The sequence below is a fragment of the Lepus europaeus genome, chromosome 16 (genome assembly GCF_033115175.1).
Source record: "Lepus europaeus isolate LE1 chromosome 16, mLepTim1.pri, whole genome shotgun sequence".
Taxonomy (NCBI): domain Eukaryota; kingdom Metazoa; phylum Chordata; class Mammalia; order Lagomorpha; family Leporidae; genus Lepus; species Lepus europaeus.
The window spans coordinates 63194120-63217638 of NC_084842.1; positions in this window are offsets into that span (position 1 = coordinate 63194120).

Here is a 23519-nt window from a genome sequence, read left to right on the forward strand (position 1 = left end):
CACCCCGACCAGGACCAGAACCCGGTGTGCCGGCACCGCAGGCGGAAGATTAGCCTATTGAGCCACGGCGCCGGCCAAGAGACATTTTTAATCTGCAGTTCACTCCCTATTTGCTAACAACAACCAAGGTCAAATTCAGGAACTCAGAACTTCATTTGTATCTCCCACATTGATGGCAGATGCCCAAGCTCTCACACCGTAATCTTCTGCATCCCAGGATGCATTGGTAAGAAACTACATCAGAAATGGTGGTGGGCCCAGAATTGTGGTTTAGCAGGGTGAAACCACTGTCTGTGACATCAGCATCCCATATACACACTGGTTCGAGTCCTAGCTGCTCCACTTCTAACTCAAGCTCTCTGTTAATCTGCCTTGGAAAGCAGTAAGAGATAACCCATGTCCTTGGATCCTTGCACCCACATAGCAGACTCAGAAGAATCTCCTGGTTCATGGCTTCCACGTGGCCCAGCCCAGGCTATTGAGACCATTTGGGGATTGACTCTCTGTCTGTCTCTTTCTCTGTCTCTTTCTCCCTCTCCCTCTCCCTCTTCTCTCCCTCTCTCTTTGTAACTCTGCTTTTCAAACAAATACAATAAATAAAATATTTTATAGAAAAATAAAAGAAATGGTGTAGTTGGGAATCTAACTAGCCCTCTCATATGCGATGCTGGCTTTGCAAGCGGCAGCTTAATCTACTGTATCACAATGATGGCTGCTTAGCCTATTGTTTTTAACTATTTTCTAGTCTTCAGTTTCTCCTCTATTGCACAGTTAAGACATATGCTTTCCTCTAAAGAAGCATAGTTTTAAAAGTCCATCTTTAAAATGAACTGTGACTTACTTTTATAAGATTCATTTACAATTATACTGAACTTTCTTAAATTATCCACCATTTTGAATGAAGAAACCAGAATTTCTTGAGAATTCAAATCAACTTGTGTGAGTAAAATCCTTGTTGTGGAATGTGGTGAATCTTGTGTGAGGAAATGGAGATTAACTTTGTCTTTGATAAGAGCATATAACCTATGGAAAAATGCCTAACACACACACACACAGACACACAAGGACACATACAAATACACATACAACTTATCCAGGATGGAGAAATTCTAAGTAGATCCAGCTTTCTAAGTGGTGAGTTTTCCTCTTGTAGCAGAATTTTTTTTTTTTTTTTTTTTTTACAGGCAGAGTGGATAGTGAGAGAGAGAGACAGAGAGAAAGGTGGTCTTCCTTTGCCGCTGATTCACCCTCCAATGGCCACTGTGGCCGGCACATCGTGCTGATCTGAAGCCAGGAGCCAGGTGCTTCTCCTGGTCTCCCATGTGGGTGCAGGTCCCAAGGACTTGGGCCATCCTCCACTGCCTTCCCGGGCCACAGCAGAGAGCTGGCCTGGAAGAGGGGCAACCGGGATAGAATCAAGCGCCCCAACCAGGACTAGAACCCGATGTGCCGGCGCCGCAAGGTGGAGGATTAGCCTGTTAAGCCACGGCACCGGCCGTAGCACAAGTTTTGATATAGCAAAGTAATTTATTTTCTACATGAACACAGTAATGATAAAAATATTTTTTTTTCTTTTTTTATTTATTTTTATTTATTTATTTTTTTGACAGGCAGAGTAGATAGTGAGAGAGAGAGAGACAGAGAGAAAGGTCTTCCTTTTTGCCGTTGGTTCACCCTCCAATGGCCGCTGCAGCCAGCGCATCTCGCTGATCCGAAGCCAGGAGCCAGGTGCTTCTCCTGGTCTCCCATGCGGGTGCAGGTCCCAAGGACTTGGGCCATCCTCCACTGCCTTCCCGGGCCATAGCAGAGAGCTGGACTGGAAGAGGGGCAACTGGGACAGGATCGGTGCCCCGAAAATATTTTTTTAAAAACATGCAATAGGTATATTGACTTCATTTTAGTTCTGATTCTCTTTAAACAACTGAGATAAAGGTGCATTAAATATTCTGAAAGCACAATTTTGAACATTCAAACATTTTTCATTTCTGTTTTAGATAGGCCAAAATTTAAGAAGCAATGTTCTAGACAAGTATTTAATCTGTGAAAAAGAAAGACAAGACACTCCTTGTCAATTTCTTATTTTATGAAAGGGAAACTATATTTAGTTATTTTGTAAAAGAGAATGGATAATAATATTTAGATATTTTTGTAAAAGGTCACATAGCATTGCTCTGGAAGTAGAATCTATAATGGCATCAAATAGTAATACACAGAAATTCTGATTTAAAAGAACTCACAAATATTCAGTGTAGTAAGTACAAATAGTATATATTGCAATATTTTTTTTGACAGGCAGAGTGGATAGTGGGAGAGAGAGAGACAGAGAGAAAGGTCTTCCTTTTTGCCGTTGGTTCACCCTCCAATGGCCGCTGTGGCCGGTGCATCGCGCTGATCCGAAGCTTGGATCCAGGTGCTTCTCCTGGTCTCCCATGCGGGTGCAGGGCCCAGGGACTTGGGCCATCCTCCACTGCCTTCCCGGGCCATAGCAGAGAGCTGGCCTCGAAGAGGGGCAACCGGGATAGAATCCGGCGCCCCAACCGGGACTAGAACCTGGTGTGCTGGTGCCGCAAGGCAGAGGATTAGCCTGTTAAGCCAGGGCGCCGGCCTGCGATATTTTTGAGTTGTAACTTTTTGGCTTTTAATGACCAATATTTCAATAGAACTTCAAATTAAATTTTCTCTTTGCATAACCCAAATCAGAGAGAATGACTAGAATAAATAATTAAAGTGTCCTAGTTCCCCAGTCATTTATATATACAAAAACTGTTTACTAAGCAAACAACATAAAAAGCAATAAAATCATTGGATTTCTAATCTTTCAGTGTGCTCAAGATCTCTCTCCTCCCTTAACAGAAGGGTTAAGGTAAATATCATATTGACTTTATTGTGTTGTAGGTGTCTGTCACTTTAAAAATACAAACACTTCCTCATATTCACAATATTTGTGTCTGAATTGTCTGTTTTCTCATTACAATAACCTTTCTTTACTCTGGGCATTCATCAGCATGATTCATCAGCATGTTCAGAATATATGATCTTTCTCTCATCCTGCTACCTGCTTAATTCCACTGATTTTTGGTCTTTCTCTCTCTCCCCCTGTATGCATGTGTGTGTATGTGTGTGTGTATGTGCATGGTGCTGCACCTTATATCCTAAAATTCCAACCCTTTGCAGTAATTTAACTTATTTTTCTTTTCTTATATTTTGCTGTCCATTAAATGCTAGGTCAGAGATGTAAAGAAAACAGAATTTTTCGAAAATGTTAGTGTTTAGCAAATTTAGAACATCCTAGTTTTGTTTCAAGGACACAGTATAAAGCAATGTCTCCTTATGTAGACCATATCTACCAGCTATGACTTCTACTAAGACTATATTCTTCTACAGAAAATGCCTTTTTGTGTATTAATTAGCTTTTTTAAAAGATTGATTTATTTATTTGAAAGGCAGAGTTAGAGAGAGGCAGAGGCAGAGAGAGTGAGTCTTCCATCTGCTGGTTCACTCCCCAATTGACTGCAACAGCCGAAACTGCACCAATCTGAAGCCAGAAGTCAGGAGCTACCTCCAGGTCTCCCACTTGGGTACAGGGGCCCAAGGACTTGGGCCATCTTCTACTGCTTTCCCAGGCTGTAGCAGAGAGCTGGATCAGAAACAGAGCAGCCAGGATGCAAACCCGTACCCATATGGGATGCTGGCACTGCAAGTGGTACATTTTCCACTATGCCACAGTGCTGGTGCCCAATTAACCTTTAAAATATACTTTAAACATGAATATTTGTAAATCTTTTTATATATCAGACACAGATTAATTGCAATAGAATATGATTTGTGGATGTATCCCCCCCACCCCCTTCTGAGAGATGCAAGAGAGAAACCGTTTATAGTTGCCTCATGAAATTTGACTCAAGTGAATCTGAGGTCTCAGAAGCCTACACCATTAACAGAAAGTAGAAAACATATTAAGGAAAGAGAGGAAGAATGAAAAGGAGGAGAACTTTTATTTATATGTCTGTCAACCCTCATACTGGAAATAACTTGGCCACATACATAATCAGATGGCAAAAGAGTGCTATGGATCTTAAGTATTGTTTTTTAATTGAATTGTTTTGCTACAGAATTTATTTATTAAATATAAATTGTAAAAGGTTTGTATTTTCCTCTTCACTATCAATGTAAAATATGGGGGTGACTTTACTCACCTTCCTGTAATTTAAATCGTCCATACATATATCCACCCTTGGGAAAGATCTGTTATATAGAATTATCTTCATCCTGACCCTCTCAGTAAAAATTGAATTTTACAGTAGTACCATTCACATTTTGAAGATGCACAAATTAAACAGCAAGTAATTCATGTAGCTTATCAGGATTTGTAGTTTGTAACTGAAAAGAAAGAATATGCAGATATATAAAATAATCTGTTGGCCAGGCTGAGCTGTGCATCATGATGTAGAACTGTAGGCAACTTTTTAAAGGAACATGGTGTGAACGTACACTGATTGTTTCCCATCAGAGAAAATATTTGAAGCTGACCCGGGCGAAGTAAGGCTTAACAAACCTTCTGTTGTGCTGCTGCCTCCATATGTAAGCATCTAATCTTTATGATATAGAAGCTATTTTTCTATTCTTTCCTTTTAAGAGATGCCCAGTACCAAAACCAAAAGTTCATCTAGAGTTGGGATTCAGGGCATATTAGTTAAGTTCATGAATAAGGGGCATGGTCCATGTTATAAATCAGTTACATCTTATAGTTGCTGGAAGAACAAGCAGTAGAGTGGAAATCATCGTTGATGGTGCTTGCCATCTTTTAGCAATGTCACCCAACTCTCCTCAACTGCAGTGCTTTCCTCAATATATTCTCTCCACTTGACCTTGCAAAGGCTCACGTTTGTGTTTGAATATTTGCTTTGATTGCACAATACAAGCTAAGGAAGGAATCAGGTATAGCTCCCTACACATTTTACTCTCCACATGCACTCACATTGTTTTATTCCTAATGGCATCATCAAAAGAGGAAAACAGATACAATACAGGAAATTTTTTTTGTATTGTTAACTAAAGTCTTCATTTGGCTAATTAATGCATTAGAGAAGGAAAACACAAAAATAATAGTCATTGACATTTGGGCATAATGTATTATGGTAAATACAATCTAAAAGGCTGTTTCACAATAAGCATTAATTTCACATTTCTTTGTGGAAAGATCAGTGTGTACCATGATGACAATACCTTCAAAACATATGACAAAAGTCTTTTGGAATGAAATAAAGTTTATGTTAAGTATTTTAGCCTGTGACACAAATTTCAGAAATTTATTATGAAATTTATCTTCTGGAATTTTATCGTTGGTCTATAGTTGGTACTTTCTTTTTATAATATTTTAATATTACCTTTAACAAAATATATGACAGTCCATTAAACATAATATGATTATACATGGTGGGTACTTTAAAAATTTGTGAAAAATTAAATTGAAAGAAAGAAATTTATTTTGGTGTAAGAAATTTTGAAATACATGCACATTTTTTCATGAAGTTTCTGAAGAGCCCTTGTATCTAACAAGACTTCTGAAAAAATACTCAATGGCCATTATGTTGAACCATCACATCTATTATCTTTCAATAACCTTGGACACCAAACAGACTAAACAAACATTTTAAGGCTGTTTACTTTCTGAAAGCTGTCCTATTTGCTCTATACAGAACAATCACATTCTGATGCAATTAAACAAGGCAATTGTTACCTGACTAAATAGAGAAATCCATCCCAATGTGAAATGAATTTCGTAAAACAGGTGGTCCCCTTTAATCAGCTTAAAAAACTCATCTAAAATCTTTTGGCAATCTTATCATTATCTAGCTTTGCAATCCACATTATTTTGATACTGTAATAAAACAATCTCTTGGGAGGTGAAGTTCATTAAAACTTTACAAGTGTATATTCAGGAAGTTAAAATGTTTCTCAGCACTACTTCTCTGATAAACTAATTTACATACAGGAAAAGTACAGAATGAGCATCTCATTTAGGAAAGAAAAAAAGTGAATAGGATTGAAAAATTTCCATGTTTTCAAACCCATCAAAGGTAGCTAGAGAACCAGAGAGGAAAATTGGAAATTAAAAACAACAGATTTGAAATAATGCTAAACAGAGTGGTAATTTGCTCTGTGAGCATAGCATGAACAAGGCTAATCTGCTAATGAACATGAGAAGGGTTGGACTTCTGCTACTGTGCCTCCTCTGACTTGCTCATCTTTGCTACCCCCTGGACCTTCAAAATCAAAGCTGAGCTCACTTTCTAAGCTAACACTCTTAACTTGGGTAGTAGCTGCTTACTGGCATTAATCAAATCATCTTACAGAGTCTATATCCCAAATCATTGCACTATGTGATGTGATTTAACTGATCACTGATGTACAGGTTTTTCTTATACAATTTGCTTCTGCTTTTGTTAACAAGTCATGCTAATTTGAAGCAATTTGATAGGTAGAGGGTGATATTGATGGAGAAGACACCAACATGTCCTTAGAGAAAATAGGACAGCAGATGTACTGAAACAAGCATTTATTTTGCAGGATAGGGATAAATGGAATAAGGTAAAGCCTAAAGAGCTTTGAGAGAAAAAAATAGTGACATCTGACCTGATCCCATGCATCAGGGGACTCTTTCTGAAGCATATTAGCTGAGTCCTGCAGCAGGGGGAATTTTGAAAAATGAAGTTGAAGACATTCCAGGCAGACTTGAAGAATGCTCACTTGATCAGAGCTATGAGTAAGAATTTTGTTCCTCAATTTGCCACTGAATCAAGGTAAAAGGGATTTAAGAAAGCAAGGGACACAGAGATTAGTAAAAATAAGCAGGAAAATGGTGGCATATTCGTCACTGGTACTGTCAAGAAAAAAAACCAAGGTGTTAGAAAGGTGGAATTGTACACACACACTCACACACACACAAACTATATCAAGAGGGAGAAAGTGCTGCTCTCAGGGTCTGTAAGCGTCTGTAGAGAAGAGGCAGGAAATGGGTTAAAGCAACAATAGCAGAAATTTGAGGGTGGCATTCAGCAAGTAGTTTTTGGCCAACAGCATGATTGGGGTACTCAACATAAGATGTTTCTATGGTCTGGCAGTTTCTGGAATCAGTTCATAAAGTCACATGTTCTGGATACTAGTACTTGTTTAAATTTGGGGATGAGCCCAAATTTAGGGTCTATAAGTAGAAGAGAATGACTGACGTTGGTTAAGCCAAGTTCATACACATGCAAGCAATGGATACAAGAACTTGGCCGGGACTTAAGCAACCTTCCCAGAAAAAATATTTCTGAGCTTTGTGGGAACCGAGTCCTTTTCTCCAGCTTTTAATATGGAGTTGTCCAATTTTGAGTTGTGGGATTCCTCCAGGCTACAGCAAGTTGACCTTTTGCTGCCAATATCTGCAATAATTAGGTTGACAAGTTTGCCTCACTCTGTAATGCTGTGTGCTGGAAATTCTGATTCCCTCAGCAGCAGTTTCTCTTCTATACACCTCTGGCTTGATATCGTCTTCCTTCAACTCTCAGCAGATTTTGCTGTTATATTAAAGCCATGACTTGAAATGCCAGGGACATGCAGCTCTCTATTATCATATCACCATACTCAGAGTAGTTTTGATAGGCTTTAGGAAACCTCTTCCCAGCTGCCAGAATTACTGCAGGATCCACAATGAAAATTAGAGAATATTATTGAGTATATTGAAATGTGATTTCATGTTTTTATATGTGGCTTCCATATTGGTGCGGTTTATAGGAATATAGCAGAAAGAATATAAAAAAAAAAGTTACTACAGAGTTAACTTTCTCTAAATTATCTGGCAAGATAAAGTACAATTAAATATTAATTGTTCAGATCAGGTGTATATTCTGAAGTCATATTTTGTCTCAACCTTGGGCTACACACCAGGTCAAGATATTGAAACTTTGGTTAATTATTCAACGAATCTTACAGTTAGCAATTTTGCTTTTTGAAGAATTATTTTTAGGTCGGCGCCACGGCTCACTAGGCTAATCCTCCACCTGCGGCGCCAGTGGGTTCTAGTCCCGGTCAGGGCGCCGCATTCTGTCCTGGTGGTTCCTTTTCCTGTCCAGCTCTCTGCTGTGGCCCAGGAAGGCAGTGGAGGATGGCCCAAGTGCTTGGGCCCTGCACCTGCATGGGAGACCAGGAGAAGCACCTGGCTCCTGGCTTCAGATCAGCGCGGTGCGCCGGCCGCAGCGTGCCGGCCGCAGCGGCCATTGAGAGGTGTACCAACGGAAAAAAGAAAACCTTTCTCTCTGTCTCTCTCTCCCACTGCCCACTCTGCATGTCAAAAAAATAAAATAAAAGATGTGCTTGCATCATTATGTAAAAAAAAAATATTTTTAAAGGAAAAGTTATCTTACAAAAATAAACTAAATGTTTAAAAAGCTTATTTAGTTTGTATTATTCTAGTAAGGTTCATTCTGAATTGAAAAAAAATGACAGAATAATAGACCTTGTTTTAAAAATTCCATTTTATACTTGCACTAAAACTAAACTAGGTTAACAAAATATTGCCTAGGAGAGGAAAAACTGCTTTAATGATCAAGCAAGAAAAGATAGTAATTAGTCTTAGAAAACTTTTACATTATTAATTTGCTTAGAAAACCATGTCTCTGTAAGAAAAATAATTCTTCTCAGCTGTTTTTCACACTTTTTACCCCTACAATTAAGGATTCCGGATATTCTGTCCATTCATTTAAGCCTGAAACACTTATACATCAGAGAGATAAAGATAGATCTGCAAAATACATCAATTTGTTGCAATTATAATTTAGAATGGCAGTTACATTTCTTGCCTTTTTACTTCAACCCAGTTTAGGGTAAAAAGCAAAATCAAAAATGAAACGATGGAAGTGGTTATTGCAGAACATCCAGAAACAAGTCATTTGAGGAGAAAAGTCAGGACAGAGCCTGCTCTTCCACGTACTAAAGCAAAGAAGCCATTTGTCAGGAGAGAGGTTAGAGAAGGGGACTGATGCACATCAGATAGTGGGAAAAGCAGACCCTGAGAGAGATGGGAAATCGCTAGTGCAGTCAACACGTCTGTCACAGCTGCTGTTTGTGCAGATCTCCATGTCTCACTCAAATTATAGGAAGAAAGAGGAAACATGACTGGAGGTGCTATTCATAGGATTTCAAGTTACAACATAAAAAGTGCTCATTTCTAATAGATTCTCAAAGAGCTATTATTGCAAGATTTCATTTATATGGGATGGATGTGTTCTGGTGATCTGATGTACAACTTGGTAATTATGCTTAACAATATTTTCTTGCTATTTGCTCAGAAGTTGAATCTTAAGTGTTCTCATCATAAGCCAACAGACCAATCAATCACTTAGTAAAACAGTTACTGTGAGTTGATGGATAAGTTAACTTGATTGCGGTTATCATTTCACAGTGTATAGCTATATCAAAATATCAAGTGGTATACCCTACATATATACCATTTCTATTTGTCAATTATACCTTAACAGGCCTGAACAAAGCAAGAAAATGAAATTTAATGCAAGCCACTTATGTAATTTACTGCATATATATAATTTATCTCACCATGGACCAACAGATCTTCTTTGTCTGGTTAGCCACATGTAGTTAGCTAGTGATATCTTATTTTAAAATAATCAGAGGTGAGTGATCACAAACAGAATTATATAAATATTTCCTCACAGTTATACATTACACTGTGGGTAAATTGGAAGCAACTACTTAGATAAATACTTAGAAATGAAGCCAAAGTGAGTCTGAAATCGCTAAGAAGATATTAATTAGTAAACTAATTAGCTGATCTAACATTATCTGGAATACTCTACATTGTTTAATGACTGCCTTTTGTTTGTTTTCCTTTTATTTTAATTAAGGAAATGTCTCCTTGTATACTAAAAGGATCACTCTCCCAACCTCTTCATTTTTGCTCTTGGTAGAATCATTCTTCTAGTTTCCCTTTCTGTCTCTTCAGGTTAATTTTTTCACTAAACCTATTTTAAGCAGATGCCACTATTATCTTTGCAATTGTATATAAATTTGCATGATGAAAACAGCATGTCCACATAATTTTCGATGGTCATGGATTACTCAGACTACTCAAACTATACAAGTAGTACACTGTTATGATTTTCTAATTTAGTAATAGTGTAAATATTCTATAATACGAAGGGCTTACATGGCTATTATGTCAGAAAATCATGGCTCAGTTGTTGCATCCTTGCCATTCGTATGGAAGAGCTAGGCTGAGATTCCAGATATCACTTTCGGCCTGCCCCATCCCCAGCTGTTGCAGACATTTGGGGAGAGAAACACAATTAAACTTCTGTCTGTATCTCTGCCACTGAAATAAATAAATAATTTATTAAAAGGTGTCATACAACCTATTTCTCCATAAGAAGTTCTATACTTCCCTTAAAAGCATATATTCAAAGATAGGACCTTGATAATTAATTGTTAACCTGCCAATACTGGGCAAAGAGTCATTCATCTGTATGTTTCATTTGTTTCTGCTTCTCTGGAGTTGTTTAGTGGAGTAACAAAGTGTTGTAGAAACAGTTCTATCCAGTAGTGTTTTCAGCTTCAGAAGTTCTGATTTTCTATAAAACAGAATGACCATAGTTAACAATAGTGCATTACTTATTTTTTTAAAAGGTGGAAAAGAGAATTTTGAATGTTACACTATAAAGAAATGGTAAACGTGTGTACTATGATTTAAACGTTTTACAATATATATGTGCATGTAGACATCACATGATACACCATAAGTAGTATAACTTTCAGGGATCTTATTTAAAAGGAATAAAATTGCTAAAGATGAAAATAGATTGTCTGTTAAAAATGACTATTAACAAGCTATTCTTATTGCAGAGAACAAGGATTTACCAAAGAGAATGCAACAGCCAAAAAGAACACAAAAAGATGATAGGTGTTTAGAATAGTTTTTTTTTTTAATTTTTCCAATATGTTGTCTTCAATCCATACTAAAAGTACATTGGTGTAGGAGAGAGAGAGAGAAAGAGAGAGAGGTTGATTGATTGATTCCTGGGTAGAGTAGAATTATCAGATCAGAATCTCTTGAGATGAGGCTCTGCAATGCTGCAATTTGCATTTTAACTCAGATTCCCAATTGATTCTTGTGTGCTTTAATGTTTGAGGACCTCTAGTTAAAGAGAATATTCAGGGGCATTATTCAACCTTTTTTTTCTTTTTTTTTCTTGCGAGTCCAGAGACAGGGTTTAATTTAAGCAGGCAGCTGTAATTTGCAGAACACACTCAAGTTAACAAAGACTGATAATTGATTCTGTACTTACAGTATTCTAAGCACTCCCATAATCAAAGTCTAGAGGATTGAATAAAGACACCTTGTGAGGTCTTCCCAAGAGAATCTCTAAAGTCTTAAAGCAAATAGTTTGGTTTGTGTGTGTGTGTGTGTGTATATATATATATATATATATATATACATATATATATACTCATATATATTTATACATGTTTATTTATTTATATATATATTTATACATGTATATAATTTCCTGTTATTCTTCATCTCTTGCAGTTAATAGTGACCGGAAAGAAGATCTTATTATATAAATGGGAAATCGTGCTTGCTCAATCAATACTTGCCAGCTTGAGAGAATAGTTCCTTCTCTTTAGGGAGTACAGTATGGGAGGCCTGGGAAGTTAAAATACATTCCATATAAAGGCATCCAATGATACCTATTGCCTGTGGAATTTAAAACAAACTTTTCTAACATTGACACACATTTCACACAATGAGGCTCAAAACTGTCTTCCCAGGTTTTTTTCCTCATTATTCCTCTTATAAACCCTGGGTCTACTTAGTCACAATGGGCTCCACAAGTCTCTTCCAGTATCTTTCTGTCCTATTTGCTTAAAGGTTTCCTTTTAAAGAAATTTTGGTACATTTTAACAACTATATAGACATACTACAAAGAATCAAATAATTCTACATAGATTTGATGGGAAAAGGTAATCTCCCTGTTCACCACAGGCAACCACTTTGAACACTTTTAGCTGTTTTTGCTATGTCTCTATTTTTGAATTGCATGCTTATTATTTTCATGCCTTTATACATGAGAATATAATGATTTATCACTCATCTACAATCCCCATTCCACTGTCATCACTACTCAACAATCAACACATTTCTGCTCATCTATTTTTACAATTACAGTGCTGTCATAATTTATGATTACCTAAATATTCTCTTAATTAGATTATTCACAAAAAAGGCATTAATTACACTGTGATAAAATTTCCTTTCTTTTACTGTTAACACTATATTATACTCCAGTGGTTCAATGTATAAACAACATACAAAAGCATAAATAATATATTCAAAACCATCAAGAATTGTGACTTTCACAGTATTGGAGACGTGAATTTCTAGCCTCCTAGACAAGATTCCTCCTCAGCTTGTTGTACAATGTCACACTACTGACTCCTTTCTTCAACAACTTGCAAATTTCTTAAACTGGTCTCTTCATCCCTTAATTCCACAAATCATATGGATTTGTATTTATTTAAAATACAGTGTGATGGGAGGGGTGGGGAGGGGAGATATAAAGGGGTGGAGAGAGAGAGAGATTTTGATCTCCCATTCATTAGTTCATCCCCAAAATGCCTGCCAGAGCTAGAACTGTACCAGGTGGAATCCAGGAGCCTGAACACCATCAGAGGCTCCTACATGTGTGGCAAGGTCTTAAGTACTTGAGCCATCATCTGTTGTCTTCAGAAGTGTTAAGAGAAAGCATATTGTTTGATATATATCGCTAGAAATATTTCTTTACTCAGTTATATCATGTACAATAAAATAGACCTTCTTTCCTAACATATGATCATTGTTATGAATCCTACATTCTGTGATATTATATCCCTATTTTCAAGAAGAAAATAGTTTATGTGTGCATGTTTAAAACATCTACATATGAAGTGAATATGACAAAATGTTAAACATTATTTCATCTTATAACTTTTAATTTAAAAATGAAACTAAAAAGAATTAAAAATGTAAAGAAGTAGAATATTTGAGTCTTAAACCAGACACTCTAATATGGATACAAATGTACCAAGCAATAGTTTCAACTGCCCCCCAAGACTGGCCCTATCATCTTTGTTATACTTTCTCATTTTGTTGGACAGGTCTTCTACTCTCCTAAAAATGGAGTATGGCTTGAAAACTTACTTGTATGACATGTCAACACGTGACATCTTACTCCATGGATGCTTAGGTCCTTGGAAATCCTTCCTTTGAATTTTTAATATGTTGCCACTCTATCACCCTGTTGCTCAGTTTCTATTCTCAATGCAATTTCTGTCATCTCAGATAGTTCTACCATTTCTGATAGGACTACCTCCAACTTACACTCTCACAAAAGTTTTCAATCTTTCTCAGTGAGGGGAAGGTCCATTATTTAAATGGGGAGGGAGGGACAGGGAATTGACACTGTAAAACTGTACAAATGCTTTCCTGTTTTGACCCATCCTGTATTGGGCACTACCATGAGAGGTGAAAGTAGACCATGTCTCCTCTGCTGACCCAAAAGGTGCAGGATATTCATCCGATTGGTTGCTTCTATAATTAGCGTTGAGAAAAACACTGACATTATCTATGGACTATATATAGACTTTGTTCCTCATCACGAATCATTTACTGTTCATTGAAATATAAATGTGCGTGTGTTAGTGTCATGTAGTGTATGCATATTCTTTAATCCAAAGGTTGTGGATTTTGACGTGCATAATTACCAAGGAATTTTAAATGGAGTAGATCTTAACCTAGTGCTATAAGACTTTTTTAAAATAATATAAAATACTAAAAATTGAAAGATATGAATGATATACATTCTTTGATAATTTCCAAATCATTGTTGTTTTGAATTTGCTAAAAGTCTGAAAATTACTTGTATGATGCTAAGGAAACCCACTGTGTACCAGATACCACTCCAGTTCTCTTCATCTTGGGTTGCAGTTTCTACTACTTGCCTGAGTCTCATGAGACAGAACATAAACATGGCAAGTTGCAGGAAGACACGTTTGTTAAACAGATAGGCAGGAAAGGACAGCAGTAGTCTGAGATTCATGGTGAGCAGTTTCCCAAGGCTCAGGAAAGATGCCCTGGGCAAATGGAGACTACTCAGCATGTGTCCCACTTACTCCACAGCTGTGGTAAAGCAGTACAACTACCTTAACATAAACCCTTGGTAACCCTCTTGGAAAAGGGAGGGTAAATCTCGTTAAATAAGGCCCATTTCTGAGGGTTGTCATTCTTTCTCAATTACAATGTCTCTCAAAATGGTGCAATCTATGGGATACATTATGTTAATTGACATCAAAATTCTACATGAAATGGTAAGAACCAAGGAGAAATACTGTGAAATTGTACAATGTTTATAAATATATGGGGGCTGGTGCTGTGGCACAGCGGGTTAAAACCCCGGTCTGCAGCACCAGCATCTCTAATGGGTGCCAGTTTGAGTCCTGGCTGCTGCACTTCTGATCCAGCTCTGAGCTGTGGCCTGGGAAAGCAGTAGAAGATGGCCCAAGTACTTAGACCCCTGCACCCGTGTGGAGACCTAGAAGAAAATCCTGGCTCCTGGCTTCAGATCAGCACAGCTCCAACCATTGCAGTCATCTGGGGAGTGAACCAGTGGATGGAAGACCTCTCTCTTTCTCTCTCTCTCTCTCTCTCTCTCTCTCTCTCTCTCTCTCTCTCTCCCTTTCTCTTTCTCTTTTTCTGCCTCTGTCTCTCTGTAACTCTGCCTTTCAAATAAATAAATAAATCTTTTAAAAATACCAATTATGAACTTCTCAGTTGTAGAAATAAGGATTGGGGCCAGTGCTGTTGTGTAGTAGGCTAAGCCTCCACGTGCAACACCAGCATCTCATATGGGCACCAGTTTGAGTCCCAGCTGCTCCAGTTCCAATCCCTGTTTACGTCCTGGGAAAGCAGTGGAAGATGGCCCAAGCATTTGGGCCCCTGAACCCAAATGGGAGACGCAGAAGAAGCTCCTGGCTCATGGCTTTGGATTGGTTCAGCTCTAGCTGTTGTAACCATTTTGGGAGTGAACCAGCGGATAGCAGACCTCTGTCCCTGTCTCTCCCTCTCTCTGTCTGAAACTCTGTGCTCAAACAAATAAATAACTCTTAAAAAAGGAAAGAAGGGTCTAATTGACTATTACTATAATTTTTTCTTGTTTTCCTTTCATATATTTTTAAGATTTATTTTATTCATTTGAAGTCAGAGTTACAGAGAGAGAGGTAGAGCCAGAGAGAGAGAGAGGTCTTCCAGTTACTGGTCCACGCCCCAGAAGGCTTCACCAGCTACACCACAGCACTGGCCCCTATAATTGGTATTTTTAACTTGATACTCTTGGAGTGTTAGTTTGCAACTCAGCAAACCACACAATTACATTTTGCATTTGATTTTTTTATATCAGTTCCACGACTCTACCCAATAAGCTATTACTTGAGGGTTGCCATGAAGGCTCTCTGATTCTTAAACTAACATTTGAGCTGGCACTTAACTTCCTGACCTTGTGATTTTATTCTCCAAATACTACAAGAAACTCAAATTTATGACCCTTTGTAGGCATTATTGGCGCTGTACATTAAAGTGTAGCAGCCATTAGGCTCTCAAGGGATTTGATTTAGATGGAATTTTATCACAGTTCACCATGGGTAATATCGTGATTAATTGTTATGCCACTGCATGTTGCCACAGATTATGTAGCACCCTATTTCCTTTCAGCATGGCTTTTATCAATATGTTCAAACCCAAAAGGGTGAGCAAAAACAACCCCCTAATTTCAGTTTTCAAATTTATCCGTTAGAACTGCTCCACTTTTTCTTTCTTTTTTTTTTTTTTTTTTTTTTTTTTTTAATTTTTGACAGGCAGAGTGGACAGTGAGAGAGAGAGAGAGAGAAAGGTCTTCCTTTGCCGTTGGTTCACCCTCCAATGGCCGCCGCGGTAGGCGCGCTGCGGCCGGCGCACCGCGCCAGTCCGATGGCAGGAGCCAGGTGCTTCTCCTGGTCTCCCATGGGGTGCAGGGCCCAAGAACTTGGGCCATCCTCCACTGCACTCCCTGGCCACAGCAGAGAGCTGGCCTGGAAGAGGGGCAACCGGGATAGGATCGGTGCCCCGACTGGGACTAGAACCCGGTGTGTGCCGGCGCCGCAAGGCGGATGATTAGAACTGCTCCAGTTTTTCATACAGAAACTACATAGATTTGAACAGGCAAATCATATCTAAGGAATTATACATAATCACAGTAGATTAGCAACTATGGGGAAAGGAGACCTCTTAAGAATTCAGTAATAGTATAGAGGCTTAGTTGAACAGTTTTTATTCTTGCCTTCTATATTAAATAACCTGGTACAATTCCCATCTCCAGCTCCTGACTCCAGCTTCCTGCAAATGCAGTCCTTGGAGAGCAAAAACGGTGGTTCAAGTAAGTGGACTCCTGCCACCAACATGTGAGACCTGGAATGTGGCCCCAGCTCCCAGGTTTGGCCCCAATAAATCCCCTGGCAGCTGTGATCCGTTGAGGAGTGAATTTCTCTCTGTATGTCCTTCAAATAAATATAATTTTTTAAGAAAATAATTCAGGAATAGCATATGAAGTGAGCCATCTCAACCTTTTGGGCTGAGGCAAACCCTCTAAAAAAGAAACAGATCTGGAAGACCACTCTACCTCTAAAGTCTGAGATGCAGACTTCTTTGTAAAAGTTTCAAGAATAGACCACAAGAATACGGAGAAATTCCCTGCTGCTCAGAGGAAACACCTTGGGGAGCTTCACTCTAGGGCACTGCAAGAAGCTGCATACAGGGAACTAGGGTATGATGAGCAGCCTTTCACTGCTGGTCACTTTAAACAGTTTCCCAGTGTGCACTGCAGAAGGACCACCGACTCAGGAGCCTAACAAAGCCAAGAGTAGAAGCTTCCATTCACTGTCCCTGCAGTGCCTTCTATCAGCAGTCATTATGTCACTGGGCAGCTCCTTTTCTCAGTTATTGCAAATCAGAGGGAAATAAAGGACAGACCTGGAGCTGGCAGGCAGTAAATTAAGTGATGATTTTGGAGTATCCAGAGTCTCGATGCACGTAGTCATGTCAGCTCTGGTTGTGAAACCATAACATTCTTAAGCTCATAATATTCCGAGTATTGTATCTACAAACTATATTGAATCTTAAAACTAACTAAATTTTTTTAAATAATAGAAATTCTAAATGTAGGCAGGAATAAGCTCTGGGAAAATACAGAAGAGCTTAAATTATCACCCTATGAAGAACTGCATTAAAATGAAATGCTATGAGATGCCTTCAACTCAATATGTCTTGAACTGTTTGTAAGAAAAGCTTTTTTCTTTTTTTAATATTGATGTAAAGGGTAGAAATTATGAAAAATCTGTCTATGGCTGAAGTAGAAAAGGCGCAACTGCTTTCATAGGCCCTGTGGGTTTCCATGCACTTGAAAGAAATACTTCTGAGTTTCCTATAGTCATCCAGTGAAGGATACTGATTATTAACATTTATCAATCAAATATTGTATGTCAGGTATTATTATGTTAGCCATATTCATATTACTGCATTTAATATTCATAATAACTCAGTGAGACTGCATTTTAGATGCAAAAAAGAAATAAAACCATTACATTGTCATTTTACTGATAGAGAAAATTGTCCAAACCAGAAGTGTTTCCAGAATTTGGTATTTGTACAATGTTTTCCTATAGATAAAAAGGAACTGAAGACAAGGAACATTTGAAAGTGTGGCTCTATTTTGTTTAAAAAAATTTTTAGAACCCTGGACAATAGGATCAATATTCCCTCAAGGCCTTCAGCATGGTATGATTAAAGGATAAAGTTTTGTAGTTTCTAATTTAGTATTTTAGGCATATGAAAAGAATCCATTTTTGTCTATTGGCACTTATTTTGAGAATTACAATTTTGTGTGTAATGACTGTAGAAAAACCTGTGATAACATTCGCAACGTTGATGAATTTTATAAATGCAAATTCTTGATTTAGCCAATGCTGATTCTAATAAAACTCCTCCTCGCCTCCTCACACTTCCTGCGTAAATATATTTACTACTAAGCTGAGTCATTTAAAGTGGGACTCCAGAAACCAGTGTTAGCATTGTAGGGCATCAGTTGAAAAAAATCTTTATTTTCCTTTGCATTTTGAAGCATATGGAAAATATAAGTTCTCCATCAGCAGTGGAGAATATTTAAAATACTGGAAGGTCAATGGACTCTGAAAGAGACCCAGAGGTGCTGAAATCAGCATGCTTTGTTTATTTCTCAAAGATCCTCCTTCTTGGAAGAAGTAATGGAGGGAATTTTCAGTAGATACAAAACATTCCTGTATGAAATGTGACTTCCCCTCTCTAGAATTATTAGATTTTAAACTTCCTCAAAAACCTTACTCTTACTTTCTACAGATTTCTGATTCTCTTGAATAAAGGTTTCAATACAGATAATTGTTGAAGTACGTATAAGGAATTCCCTTTTAGGTAAGTATAAAAATATAAATGTTTAGGATTGCCCCCAAAGAAGAAAATTTTACTTCTTCAGCAGTCATTGAATCAGCTAGAAAGGAGGAGTAAAGGTATTCCCAGTGGGATAATTCAGAACAACAGCCATGACAAAAGGAAGAGCCTGGATTCTTGATTTGTAAAGAAGCCAGATTTAGCCACAACTCTATAATAGATTAAATTCCATTAATTAGGTGCCTTATGGAGGACTAGCACTGCATTGTTTGAAGAGAACAGCGATGTTTGTTTTCAGGAATATTTTGATAAAGTGGGAAAGGGTGTATCACAGCATAGAGACTAATTTGTTTTTTATTTATTTTTGAAATATTTATTTATTTATTTGAATGTCAGAATTAGAGAGAGAGAGAGAGAGAGAGAGAGAGAATCAGATGGCTTCAAAGATTGGGGCTAGGCTGAGAAAAAGTCAGGAGCCAAGCCCTTCTCCTGGGTCTCCCTTGTGCATGCAGGGGCCCTGTAAACTTGGGCCTTTTGCTGCTTTCTGAGGAACATGAGCAGGGAGCTGAATTGTCACTTGAGCAGCCAGGACTTGAACCAGCACCCATATGGGATACTGGTATCACAAGCAGTATTTTATCTGCTAGCCAACAATGCTGGTCACAGACAGAGACTGATTTTGATTACTCAAAATGATAGAACATTTAGTTGAAATAAGAAATGTATGTACATTCCATCCGAAAGATAAACATACCCACATACCAGTTTACTTGCAGAATATTCAGAAAAGCAAAACAAATCGCGTAGTTAGACTTTCTGCACTGAAATCTGATAACAAGTGACTTGGGATACGTGTAACCCTCCCAAGATCATAACAAATAATGGTTCCTTAAGAATACAATTTCTGTAAGGATTTATTCAAATTAGATGTGCGGTTTTAAGTGTCACAAACCTCAGGATACCATCCAACCCACCATAACATTGAAGTAAAAACTTATTCCTTAGCATCCACAGCAATGTGACTGAATACGTTGGCAATAATTTCTCCAGAACAGACAGGACCAGAACAACAAGTGAGGAGTTCTTAACTCTTGTTTGTAATGTTGTGATAGTACAGGTTTTGCTCATTATGTCATGATATTTAGATTGGGTTTCTGTTCACTGAGTGACATAAAATATCAGAGAAAATCATCTTATTTGGTATTTGTGTTGCCTTATAATTTCCTTTTTTTGCAGCCTATTCAATTAGATGATACAGTTTTATAAATTAAATCTATGAGTTTTTGGTGGTAAAATACTATTGTTCTTGTAAATTATTTCAGTTAATTTTGTGCCGATAGCATCATATCGGAGAGGTAACAAGAGCAATTTACTATAGGAACTTTATATTTCAAGAAGAATTTATAAAGCATAAATTGAATTCTGACAATATATACAATTTGAGCTTTTAAAGTATTTATTTCTTCATCAATTATTTACATGAGAGTCAGAAGGAGAGAGAGAGAGAGGGAGAGAGAGAGAGACTTCCATCCATTGATTTACTCCCCCAATGATTCCAACAGTTGGGGCTAGTTTAGGCCAAAGTCAGCAGTTGGGAACTCATTCCAGGTCTCCTATGGGACCATGGACCCAGACTCTGAGTCATTACTGTCTGCCTCCCAGGTGTATCTTAGCAGGAAGCTGGAATGGGGAGCAAGGACTCAAGCCTAGATCCAACTGATGAGTTATGCACCAGTTAATAAAAACCAAATAGTGTTTATTTCCTCCTGTTATGCTTCATGAAGTGTTGTTAATTAATTAGTCTCATTCTACAATGATTTTGAATCTGTTTACCTTGCTCTCAGGTAATTGCCAAATGAAAATAATGATCATTACAGACCTCTGTGAGACATTTGTCCAATTCATCAGGGTCTACAGAACTGAGTCCAATACTGTATCTAGAATTCCAGACAGTGGTAAAAATTGATTCTCAAGTCTAGAGTAATACTTACTGGAGAAGAGTACTAGTATTCTATACTTTTTGTATATTTGCAATTCTCCCAATCCAGATTTACTTTTCAGTACCCATAGAGATTCATTGCTGGCTCCTGCGCCAGCCGCGCGCCAGCCGCAGCGGCCATTGGAGGGTGAACCAACGGCAAAGGAGGACCTTTCTCTCTGTCTCTCTCTCTCACTGTCCACTCTGCCTGTCTAAAAAAAATTTAAAAAAAATTAAAATAACATTTGAATTTTTAATGTCCTGATATCTTATTTTGGTTGCTTACTGTTTTTGTGTGAAGTTCATGGTACTGAAAAAAAAAGTCAATGATTATTAACAGATAATCAAATCTGAAGCACGATTTTCAAGCTTGTGGCCAGTGCTATGATACAGCAGGTCAAGCTACCATCTGTAGCAACAGCATCCCATATGGGTGCCAGTTCAGGTCCCAGATGCTCCAATTCCAATCCAGCTCCCTGCTAATATGCCTGGGAATGCAGCAGTGCTTGAGCCCCTACACCCACTTGGCCATTGGCAATCCTGGAGATTGTTTATGGCTCCTGGTTATGGCCTGGCCCAGCCCTAGTTTTGTAGCCACTTGGGGAGTGAACCAGTGGATAGAGGACTTCTCTCTCTCTCTCTCTCTCTCTCTCTCTCTCTCCCCCCCCATAAATAAACAGATAAATCTTAAAAAAAGATTTTCTAGCTCAAAAGGGAAGGTGGAAATCTAAACAACATCATTTACTTACACCTGAAGTTGACATTCGTTAGCATGGATACAGCTTTCAAAAACTCAGAGCATCTGTGTGCAGATGTTGCAGCACAGTGGGTTAAGCTGCCACCTATGTCATCCCACTTCCCATGTGGGTGCCAGGATCCCATATGGGCCCTGGTCCAAGTCCTGACTGATCCATCTCTAAGCCAGCTACCTGCTAATTGTCTGGCAAAGCAGCAGAAGCAACTACCGTGAAGTGAATCAGTGGCCACTGGGCAGTGAATCGGCAGATGTAAGATTTTTCTTTCTTTCTCTGTTTCTGTCACTGTCTGTAACTCTGCCTTTCAAATCAATTAAATAAAGCACTTATAAAGAACTTAAAAGCTGATACATCCAAAGGGAAATTTCTCAGCTACATTACAGTTAAAAATCTTTATTTTCTAACCTAGATGTTACAATTTTTGCAAATTGAAATAATGACATGCAAGAACAACAAACATAGTCTACATCTTCAGAGTACAGATAGATGAGCAATTTAACCAGCATTCAACCTTTTATATTAGTTTTGAGTCTCTGGAATTGACTGTTTGACTTAGACTTGATTGTGGTATTCACTAGTGGTAGGATAATGAGGAAGTTGATTCATTTCCTATTCTTCAGTCTGAATAACTCTAGAATAGATATTATAATAGTTTCTACTTCATAAATAAGTTTACGTATTAAATGAGATACCATAAGTGTATTATCACCTAGGACTGTGCTTGGAAGTGCAAGATAGAGAAAAAAAATAACAGTATGTTAAACAAACATACAACACAGATCATTTATCCTTCATGCTTCAAGTTGTGGTATATATTAAATCAGGCTGTGGGTATACCAGTCTGCTTCATAAAGCACCTACACTTTTGGGTTTTGTGCTCAACAACAAAGTGATAGCTACTCAACATTCATATATTATTGTTCAAAATTTGGTTACATGGTACATTTGCCTGCAAGAAAGCTGGTCAGTGGGATCCTTGTTTGGTTGCTAACATATCCAGGTGATTAAATACCATGCGCTACAGAAGAAATATATACATTTATGTATATATTTATATATGTATTGATATATTTCTATATGTATTTGTGTATGTATTACACACGTACTTATATGTATAAGATAACACAGTTCCAGCAGGTAATATGTAACCCCTCAATAAGTGTTAGACACTTGCCACCTCATCTCATCGTTTCATTCTGATATCTAATTATTTTCATTTTATAAAGCACAGAGGCTTCTTTTTCTCTAGAGAGCCCAGGGGCACAGAAAGAGAACTAAATCTTCATTTTGTTGGCTGGCTTCCCAGGGACCACAACAGCCAGAACTTGACCAGGCCAAATCCAGGAGCCCAGAACTCCATGGCATCTCTTGGGCAAGTGGCAGAGACTCAACTACTTGTGCCATATCTTGTGTCATATCCTTATCCCAGGATTTGCATTAGTAGGACGCTGGATCAGAAGTGAATGTGCTGGGAATTGAACCAGATGGTCTGATATGGGATGCTGGTATCCCAAGCAGTGGCTTAACCATTGCACCAAAACCCTGCCCCAGTTTGCTAACTATGTTAATAAACTTTCTTAACAATGTAAAGAAAGCGTTCTTTCTGTTTTTTTAAAATAGCAATTACCACCAACCTTGAATGATGAGCAGATACTTAATTTTAGTGATAATAAGATATTTTGGATGATAGATTCTAATGAATATAAATGAATTTGTATGAGGAAACTGCACTGCTCTCTAGAAGTCAGCCTCCAAAGGGAATTTGATAGAGAAAAATTAAAAAAAAAAAACAAGTATTATTAGATCAGACATTTCACTGAGACCATCATGAGCAGAGCTACATCTTAGTATAAGGATCCAGATAGCCATTTTCGCAGAAAATTGAGTTTAGAAGAATTGTCCATTAGAATAGATACTGATTTCCCCTGGTGAAGATATCCTGATGTCTCCTTATGTCAGTGACAATGGCCTATAGACTGAAATAATATAATACACTTCCATCTGAGTGTTATCCTTTTCATAAGAATTTGATAATCACATTTTATTACCCAGAATCCTTTGGCATTTATATTTCACATTGAGATTTCAAATGACTGGTCCTCACTTGATGATTCTTTATTATCCTCAACCACTGCAGATGGGGAAAGGAAATAGGAGGAGATTAATGCTTTAGTCAATGAACAGTCACATTGCAGAAGAAAAGCACAGTGATTGTAAAGCAAGCTGTTATTTCTATCTCAGG